Genomic DNA, 11,118 nt, shown 5'->3' with positions numbered 1-11,118 from the left:
ACAAACATATGAGAGAGAACACAAAGTATGAGGATCTTTATGTCACATATTAATGTTCACTAGAGAGCATCCACCATGGAAGAAACACTAAATAACCAAGATAGCAAAATGACTTGGTATTTGATATTAGGCAGCTTCTGTCATCAGCTACTTCAGCAGTTGCACAATGGGTATGTGAACAGAATATCCACAGTGGCAGGGAATGGGAGCTGTACATGGATCAAAAAGATGAAGTTTACTTACCAAGGCTGATCCAGCTACTGCCTTTGGCAAACTGCAAACTAGCAGATAAAAAGAGGAGTCATCATCCTGTTGTAGGCAAGTGACCTTGATGATCAGGAAGAGAAAGAGGCTGTTGAGCTGAGGGGGAAAACAGGATAAGCTTGGTGACCAGGAGATACAGTTGGGTGCCTCTTGGTACTTCATTGCCCAATTCTGATGGCAGGTGAACAAATACAAAAACCCTGGCCAAAGAAGGGCACAACATCCTGAGAATCAGCTCCCTAGGTAACGACCTGGGCAAACTACCAATACCAACAAAGATGCTCTGTAAAGTGGGAGGTGGAGAATCTTGAGTGCATAGGAAAGGAGGGAGACGATGAGGCATCAGATGCTATGGTAGTGGCTGTAATTGTACCAACTCACCTTTCACTTCTAAATTCTCCTCAGAAAACAGGTCTACAAGAATCCAGGAGGAGGTGTTACAGAATGTACATGAGGTAGATCTGAGAAGCACAAGAGGTATTCTGTCAACATGGGTAAGCCACTGAGATTGCTCTTCTGAATGGCTCATTGCCCCAAGATCTGAGAGAGTCTATTTACAGAAAAAAACAACAAGAAACAATCAGTATACATAGATAACAGTTTAAAATTTTAAATAGTTGTAACTTGAGATAGAGGAGAAGAAGGACAACTATAGTATATATTAAAGAAATTTTTTAGACAGAGTTGGCATGATGGCAGAGGAGTGAATGAAATTCACACTGACTTCCTCCCAGGCCAATCGGGAAATACAACTAAATTGTGGAGAAATCACCTGGAACAAACAACTGAACAATAGCAAGAGAGGAGCCTTATAACCTTCGACAGACAGAAGAATCAGCTTTAGCACAACCTGACTGGCAAGGAGTGTGGTGGAGACTCCAGAAGGCTGGCTGGGCACCAACAGGCAGCAGTGCCAGAGGGATATTTAAAAAGCTAGTTGGATCCCCACAAGAAGAGCGGGGTCTAAACCATAAACAGGGGTCCCCAGCCTACAGCACCAGAGCCCAAAAAGTACACAGATAACAGCCAGCTGCAAAAAGCAGCAGGATTGTTCTCTGCCAGAGGGCAGCTGGGGATGCAAAGAAAAGTTTAAAGGGCCACCACATAAAGTTTTATTAGAAGCCACTTACCCTGGACTCTGGCGAAGGCAGAGGCAGAATGGGCTAGCGATGCCTGAGGAGAGACTGAGGAAGGAGGCTTTGGGGGCAGAATGGAAGGAATAGCTGCTGGGATCCTGGCACTGCCTCCTCCTCCATGTGGTAGCAATCATCTTGCTTAGGCAGACCACTCCCCTGAGCACCAGAAGCCTGAGAGGAAAAAATAGCCCTGCCCCCAGGAGGGACTCTGCCCCATCCTGTGGTGGCTAAGCCTGACTGCTGAGTGCAGAGTGACTACTAACAACTGAAGTAAACAGCCACAGACAGTAGATTCCTGGAAGTCTTGAACAGACCACCTAAGGTCAGACAGGGTCAGCATCTGACATCACCAGAGGCAGATCCAGAAAGAAAAAACAGTGGTAAATACTGGAGGCTACTGAGACGAAATCCACTGTGGTCTCCATGATTTGCGATGTCTTCTTTACTACATAGCTTTTAACATTCATTTCGAGTCCATCAAGTTTATGCATATTAAGTCATTAGTGTTATACAACTGGTTTATCTCTCTCCTTTCTTACAATAGTCTTAATCTCTTTACAGCCTTAATACTGGTTCGTTTGCTGTTGATAGTGGGATTGCAGGGGGCATTATTTTTGTGGATGTGGGTTTGTTTCCTGGGCTTCGTGGTTTTGTTCTGGCAGCACCTGCACAAAAACACACAAGACATCGTGGGCAGAGTGATCCTCAGTCAATCAGGTGGAGGATAGGACCCCCCCCCCAAAATGACCAAACGACAATCAAAACCCAGTTTCTCCCAGAAATCCAATATAAATGGCATAAAAGGCACCCCAAGGGCATCAAGGTCAGGAGATCAAGGAGGCTGCACCACTGAATCTCACAGGTCTCTTACCATAGAAGATCACACCACAAAGTCAGGAAGTCAAGACAGACCACCTTAAGAACCAGAAGCAAAAAAAGAAGAGCCTCACAAATAGTGGGGGGGGGGGCAAAGAAACACCCCCTAATCAAAGGGAAAGGAGGAATCCCCACAAAGAGAACTAAATGAAATAGAGGCAAGTCGACTACCAGGTACTGAGTTCAAAACGATGGTTCCAAGGAAGCTCAATGAGCTCAGTGAGCTCAGAGTATTATCAAAAACTACAGGGAAACTATGAGGAACTTACTGCAAACTATATAAGCATGAAAAAGGACATAGAAACTATTAATAGGAGGCAAGAGGAAATGAAGAACACAATTTCTAAACTGAAGAACACAGTAGAAGGAATCAAAAGTAGGCAAGACGAAGCCAAGGATTGAATCAGCGAGCTGGAGGACAGGCAGAAAAAAGCTCCCAGGAAGAGCAAGAAAATGAAAAAGACACAAGAAGAATGAGGAGGCATTTAGGGAAATGCAGGACAATCTGAAACGTAATAGTATCCGTATAATAGGCATACCAGAAGGAAAGGAAGAGGAGTAAGGGATAGAGAACCTGTTTGAGAAAGTAATGATGGAAGACGTCCCTAATTTGAGGAAAGAAAAAGTCACACGAGTCCAGGAAGCACAGAGGGTTCCATTCCAGAGGAACCCAATGAGGCCCACTCCAAGACACATCATAATTAAAATGGCAAACATCAAAGACAAAGAGAGAATCCTAAAAGCAGTAAGGGAGAAACAGGTAGTAACATACAAGGGAGCCCCAACACAGCTAGAAGCAGACTTCTCAGTAGAAACACTACAAGCCAGAAGGGAATGGCAAGAAATATTCCAAGTAATGAAAAACAAGGTCTGCAGCCAAGACTGCTCTACACAGCAAGGCTCTCAAATTACATGGAAGGCAAAATAAGGAGTTTCCCAGATAAAAGAAAGCTAAAAGAATACACCTCCACCAAACCAGCATTGCAAGATACGCTAAAGGGACTGCTTTAAGAAGATGAAGAGCTCTTCCGGGAACGGTGTCCTGAGGTGTTCACAATAGTCCAGCGTTTGACATACTGTCGGAGGCTGTCCTATAATACAGCCTCTAAAAAAACTAGGCTGTCCCAAGCCTCTGGCAATAGAATTGTTTACCTCTATACCAAAATGGTGGGAAAGCACCACAATCTGCATGTGAGTGTGCCCAGGTCGACTTCACGGATTTCGTGCCTTGAGACCTAAAGTTCTAATGAAGTTGTCTAAGACAAAAAAACAGGTCAGCAGGGCCTATGGTGTGATCCATGTGTGCTAAATGTGTCCGTGACAGGATCAAGCATGCTTTCGTTATTGAGGAGCAGAAGATTGTTGTGAAAGTATTGAAGGCACAAGCACAGAGTCAGAAAGCTAAGTAAAAAAAAGGAACTTTTTTGAGTAATAAAAAAAAAAGATGAAGAAAAAGAGTGAGAAAGAGGGGAACAAAGGTACAAAGAGAAAAAAATGAATAAGCACCTACCAATAATAACTTTGAATGTAAATGGATTAAATGATCCAAACAAAAGGCATAGGTTAGCTGAATGGATTAGAAAACATGACCTGCACAATTGCTGCCTGCAAGAGATCCACCTCAGAACAAAGGACCTATACAGACTGAAAGTAAAGGGATGGAAAAAAAATATTCCAAGCAAATGGACAGGGGTAGCAATACTTATATTAGACAAAATAGATTTCAAAACAAAGGCCATTAAAAGAGACCCAGAAAGACACTTCATAATACGCAGAGGAAGAATCCATCACGAAGACATAAACGTTGGTAAACCTATATGCACCCTACATAGAGCACCCAAACATATACGGAAAATCTTGGAGGACTTCAAGAAAGATACAGACAGCAACACACTGATAGTAGGAGATTTTAACACGCCACTGTCAACAATGAATAGATCTTCCAAACAAAATATCAGCGAGGATATTGTGGAACTTAACGACACATTAGATCAAATGGACTTAACTGATATACATAGAACCTTTCATCCCAAAGTAGCAAAATACACATTCTTTTCAAATGCACGCGGAACATTTTCAAAGATAGACCACATGATAGGACACAAAACAAGCCTCAACAAATTCAAGAAAATTGAAATCATAACAAGCATTTTCTCGGACCACAAGGGCTTGAAACTAGAAACCAACCTCAAGGAAAAAACTCAAAAACATTCAAACTCATGGAGGCTGAATAGCATGCTATTAAACAATGAATGAATCAATAATGAGATCAAAGAAGAAATCAAAAAGTTTCTGGAAACAAATGTAAATGAACACACAACAGTCCAAAACCTATGGGACACAGCGAAGGCAATCCTGAGAGGGAAGTTCATAGCAATACAGGCCTACCTAAAAAAGACAGAAACATTTCAAATAAACGACCTAACCCTACAGCTTCAAGAACTGGAGAAACTACAAAAAACAAAGCCCAGAGCAAGTGGAAGGAAGGACACGATCGAGATCGGAGAGAACTGAATGACATAGAGACTAAAAGAACAATTCGAAAGATCAATAAATCCAGAAGCTGGTTCTTTGAAAAAATAAACAAAATCGACAAGCCTTTAAGCAGGCTCATCAGGAAGAAAAGGGCGAGGACCCAAGTAAATAATGTCAGAAATGAAAGAGGAGAAATAACAACTGATACCACAGAAATATAGAGGATTTTAAGAAATTGCTATGAGCACTTATCTGCCAAGAAATTTGAAGACCTGAGTGAAATGGACAAAATTCTAGAAAAATATAATCTTCCAACACTGAATGAAGGAGAAGCAGAAAGCCTGAACAGACCGAAAACAGCTGGTGAAATAAAAGCAGTGATGAAAAAACTCTCGGCACTCAAAAGCCCTGGACCAGATGGTTTCCCAGATTAATTTTTTTTTTTAAGATTTTATTTACTTAGTTTTAGAGAGGGGAAGGGAGGGAGAAAGAGAGGGAGAGAAACATCAGTGTGCGGTTGCATTTCACGCACCCTCTGCTGCGCACCTGGCCTACACCCCCGGCATGTGCCCTACGCTAGGAATTGAACCAGCGATCCTTTGGTTTGCAGGCCAGTGCTCAATCCACTGAGCCACACCAGCTAGGGCTCACAAGAGAATTTTACAAAACATGTCAGGACAAGCTAACCCCTGTCCTTCTCAAACAATTCCAAAAAATCCAAGAAGAGCGAAGACTCCCGAACTCTTTTTATGAGGCCTGCATCATCCAGGTAAACCAGGTAAAGACACAACAGAGAAAGAAAACTACAGGCCAATATCACTGATGAACATAGATGCTAAAATCTTCAACAGAATTTTGGTGAACCATATCCAGCAATATATTAAGATCATCCACCATAATCAAGTGGGATTCATCCCAGAGATGCAAGGATGGTTCAATATTTGCAAATCAATAAACGTTATACATCATTTAAACAAAAAGAAAGACAAAAATCACAAGGTTATACCAATAGATGTGGATAAAGCATTTGATAAGGTACAGCACCCATTTATGATCAAAACACTCAGCAAAGTGGGATAAAGGGGGCATACCTCAACATAACACAGGCCATATATGAAGACCTACAGCCAACATTGGACTCAATGGGAAAAAACTAAAGGCTTTCCCACTAAGCTCAGGAACAAGACCTGGATGTCTGCTTTCACCACCTCTATTCCATATAGCATTGGATGTCCTAGCCACAGTGATCAGACAAGAAAAAGAAAATAAAGGTATCCAAATTAGAAAGGAGGAAGTAAAACTGTCATTGTCTGCAAAGGACATGATAGAGTCCATAGAGAGCCCTATAGACTCCCCTAAAAAACTACTTGACCTAATAAGTGAATGTGGCAAAACAGCGGGATACAACATCGATATTCTGAAATCCAAGGCATTTTTGTACACCAACAATGAAATATCAGAATCAGAAATCAGGAAAAAAAAATCCCATATGCTATAGCAACATGAAAAATAAAGTACCTAGGAATAAACTTAACAAAGGAGGTAAAAGACCCGTACACAGAAAACTAGAGAACACTGAAGAGAGAAATTAAGGAAGACAAATAAATGGAAGCATATATCGTGTTCATGGTTTGGAATAATTAACATCATCCAAATGTCCATAGTACCCAAAGCAATTTATGGATTTAATGCAGTGCCTATTTAAATACCAATGATGTGTTTCACAGATCTACAACAAACATTTCAAAAATTTATATCGAACCATAAATGTACCTGAATAGCTGCAGCAATTTTGAGAAAGAAGAACTAAATAGGAGGGATCACAATACCTGACATCAAACTATATTACAAGGCCTCTGTAATGAAAATAGTCTGGTACTGGCATGAGAACAGACACATAGATCAATGGAAGAGAATAGAGAGTCCAGAAATAAACCCATGTCTCTATGATGAATTAGTATTCAAAAAAGGGAGCAGAACCATAAAATGGAGTAAAAAATGACCTCTTCAACTAGTGCTTGGAGATCTGGACAGCTATATGCAAAAAAGTGAAATTTGACCACCAATTTATACCATATGCAAAAACAAACTCCAGAGGGATAAAAGAGTTAAATATAAGTTGCGACACCATAAAAGTCATAGTGAAGAACATAGGCAGGAAACTCTCAGATATTCCATGCAGCAATATTTTCACTGATATGTCCCCTAAAGCAAGGGATATAAAAGAAAAAAATAAATAAATTGGACTTCATCAAAATAAGAAGCTTCTGCACAGCTAAAGAAAACATCAGCAAAATGAAAAGGGAACCCACTGTATGGGTAAATACATTTATCAATTATACCTCGGACAAGGGTTTGATATCCAAAATACATAAAGAACTTACAAAACTCATCACCGAAAAAAACAAACAACCCATTAAAAAAATAGGCAAAGGACCTGAATAGACATTTCTCCAAGGACATTCAGATGGCCAAAAAGCATAGGAAAAGATGCTCAACATCACTAATCATGAGAGAAATGCAAATTAAAACCACAATTAGGCATCATCTCACACATGTCAGAATGGTTATCCTCAATAAATCAACAAACAAGTTCTGACAAGGTTGTGGAGACAGGGGAACTCTTTTGCACTGTTAGTGGAAATAAAGATTAAATTTTAAAAAGGTTTTAAATTGTATGTATGTGTTAAATATAAAATTGATGACATAAACTATTAAGGAAAACGTTTGAAAACTCATGTAGATAAATATTGAAATATGTTTAATGAAAATTCAGAGCCTTCCTCATATTCAAACTAGAATGGCAGCCTACTCCATAACTGTCGTAATAATTACTTCTCTGAAACAAGTAGCCATCATTCTTAACAACGAAATACTGTAGGCATTCATCTGAAGTCAGTCATTCACTTAAAATCCTTACCAAGATAGTAGTTGTTATGACATTCTTTACTGGTTCAATTTAAGTAAAGTTTCTGAACATAGCCCAGAACAAATCCCTACAATGGAAGACAGGTTACCTAAATGTGTGAGGCAGCCAGGGTATAATAAAATATTCTTTGCTACACATACACACAAAAGGATGTTGTTGTTGTTTTTTTCCAAGAAACATGTAACACATGGACATAAGAAAGGTTTTACTTTCCTCTGAACTTTATACTACAGGAACCACAGCAACACAAGTATAATGATAAATTTCTATTGACAATTGTGTTAAGGCGGGGAAACACTATAGAGTGGTAGCAGCTGGGTTTACTTGCTGATGCAGAAGCAAAAAAACACACAAGGTGAGCTTGAGGTGGGACTCTATTTGAGTCTTAACTTGCATGTGATTGTGAACGACATCTGTGGTACCAATTAGAGGTGGCCTCAGAGATATGACTGATGGCACCATAAGTACCCGTTTACATGGTCCATTTATGAAATGTAAGATATCATTCCATAGAGAAAAAGTTTCTACAAAAGACTGCATTGAAATCTTTTATTAAGGTCAAGTTTATATGGTGACCAGGCCTGTGTCCATTGGTTATACTTGCTTTGGTTTCCTTTAGTCCGTTTGTGATTTGGGGTCTCACATCTGCCTTTTGCCTTACCCATCAGTACTATCCCCTGTCAGCAGGATTTCTCCCAAACCTCAGGATTCTCATACCTCATGGTCATAGCTCCTGGATATCTTTTTCTCTTTAGCAAATATGACATTTCTATCCAGAAAATTTCTTAAAATTTTGTATTTAGCTTATGTAAAATACATTAATTGTAGGTAAATTGAAAGTTCAAAATACTTTAAAGTTTTTTATACTTAAAATGGGATGTTCATACATAAGTTAAAAGAATAATAATAGAAATCTTTTTTTGTTTTGTTTTATTTGTTTGTTTTTACCATGTGTCTGGCCATGTTCTAAGGATTTGAAAAGTGAAATCTCATCTAATACTCATCACAACCCTATGAGATAGGCACTATTATTATCTCTATTTTCAGATGCAGAAACTGAGGCACAGAGATGTTAAATGCATTGTGCAGATTCGTATGACTAAGAGATGCAGAGTCGAACGTGAACCCAGACAGGCCAAAGTGGCACTCCTAGCCACTTTGCCATGGTGCTACAAGAACACAGGCTAAAATATTTAAGGGAAACATTCTTTCTTTTACACATGCCAGTCATTCATTTGGCCCTTCGTTATCATATTTTTTTGGAATGCTTACTATGAAAAAAGTGTTCTTCTAGAAATGGTACAGACAAAAAGCAAACAGAGAAAAAACCAACAAGTGCTGTAGGAAACAAAAAAATATGTAAACTCAGTATGAGATAAAAAAGTTTAATTCACAGTGACTTATTATAATCAGATTTACAGTTAACTTTTATTTAGTTCATGAATCCCTAATAAATGTTTTTTGCATTTCTCAGCAAAACTAGCTGAAAACTTCATTTTATTTTTCCTATGAAATTCTGTTATAATTTGGATAAAAAATTGTTTTATGAAAATCTGATGTAATCACTTTCTTCAAGTTATGACAGATGATTCAGCCTTTATTTTCTTTGTTCTATCAATTACTGGCAACTTTCTAAATTATTTTAAGATTTTGAATTTCAATGATTTATTATTTGTGCAATAATTTCTGCAAAGTTGCTGAAAACTGAGAAGTCTATAATTAATTACACATTAGACTAAGCAGTTGGTTCTGACATGAAGTAGGTTTTGTTTCTGTCATGCCTACAGTATTTTCTATCACAATGTTATCACTTGACACTGTCTGTAGTGATGCCTTGGTTCTGTTTTAGTGATGGAAACAGCATCCATATTTGTGCAATACTACTTGAAAATCTTTTATTCTGGCAGACAGCATTGGGAAAGAACAATATACATTCCAAATAGTATTGAAATGTAACAGGAAATCCCAATGTGAAATTAGGTAAATTTCAAGCATGAGCAAGGATGTCTGGCAGACTGGTAGAGTGGGAAGAAAGACCAAGTCAGAAACAATGCACTTGAGTTTGTAAGAGAACCCTAGAAGGAGAATAGTGCTCTGTGGGTAGCTTTGTGATGGTTATTTAGCTCATCCTCAGAAATCCCATAAGTGTGTGTCTGGGACCTAAGGAGAGGAATATAGGTAAAAATGATAAAAATTGAAAATGCTGTTTTACTGAAGGCTATAAAACACCAACACCACTGGTTTGAATTCCCCCTATCAGAACTGAATCCAGGAGAAAAAGAAGTGTCTTCCTTCACTGCCCTTGTGATGTGCTTTGTGGGAAGCACTGCCAGGCAGAGCAGCGGCCAAGACCAGTAAGAGCTGCCATGCCTAGGGGATCAGAACAGAAGCTGAGTGGCCCTGTGGAACAGTAGCAATGTCTTTTGGGAGCTTGGTGCCTGCAGTGCCCATTGAATCATCCAGAGGCCTCCTAAACATCAACAGAATCCACTATAAGTAACCATGTCAGCAGAGTGGGGCCAGGTCCTGCCAGGGAAACACAGAGCTCGTGGAAGAGTTTCTTCCAGGTACCAGTGAGTGAATGTGGTATCTTGTGGGTGGTTGCTGAATCAGAATGTGTTTGTGAGCATGTGTAAGACACCCACCGAAGATGCCTAAACACCTCAAGAAAGTGATATTTCAAAAAGGAACTGAAGTCCTGCATTATGCAGGTGATGCCATGAGTGGATGACTACTGGTTTATTCCTCTTAATTGTGACCTTATTTGTATCTACAAGGTAGTAGAAGCTGGGAAAATGGGTATATAAAGTAATCTAGAGATCAAATGTCATCATTAGAACTGTTGGGGAATATCTGAAGAAGGGCATGTAGGAACTAGTTCCATAATAATTTAGAGATAAATATAAAGTGTAACCTCATTTTGTAGTCATGGGCTACCATGTTGTATTTTTTTAAAAATTCTTTTCTTTTCTTCTTTTTACATTTTACTTATATTTATATTTTCCATGTATAAGATCTTACTTAAGATCAAAAAACCCAGACTTTGTGAAATGTACCAATTTGGACTCTGGGCATTGACTTAGAGAGGTCATGGGGCCAAACCACATCTGCATTAGTATGTGTGGGATTTTATCCCCTAAGGCAAAGGATGTATTTATATTCTCAAAGCATTATTTGTCTTATTTACCCTAACTTTAACAGCAATCCTGAACAAGTACCTCAGGATATCTGTCTGCCCACAGCCCTTTCTAAGAGGTTCTTCCCTGTAGTCCTCTTCTAGAGTTTTACTTCTACATAGAATCCTCTTATATAAAATGACCCTGTCACATGACCACAATTGGTATGAAGAAGGGCAGTTATGTGATCCAAACAAAGTCAATAGCCTATTTAGTCAATAACCTATGAGTTAATCTACCATGAAAACTCTGTCAAATGAGA

General features: G+C 39.1%; 1 pseudogene; it reads left to right on the top strand.

Annotated features, from left to right (window-relative positions):
* The first annotated feature begins 754 nt into the window (after positions 1 to 754).
* Positions 755 to 3,735, top strand: LOC129085248 (60S ribosomal protein L34-like; annotated as a pseudogene).
* The last annotated feature ends 7,383 nt before the right edge of the window (positions 3,736 to 11,118 follow it).

Source organism: Pteronotus mesoamericanus, unplaced genomic scaffold, assembly GCF_021234165.1.
Source record: "Pteronotus mesoamericanus isolate MK-2021 breed Mesoamerican mustached bat unplaced genomic scaffold, CSHL_Meso_final scaffold_232, whole genome shotgun sequence".
Classification (NCBI taxonomy): Eukaryota; Metazoa; Chordata; class Mammalia; order Chiroptera; family Mormoopidae; genus Pteronotus; species Pteronotus mesoamericanus.
The sequence above is the reverse complement of the archived record's forward strand: the minus strand, read 5'-3'. Positions and strand labels throughout refer to the sequence as shown.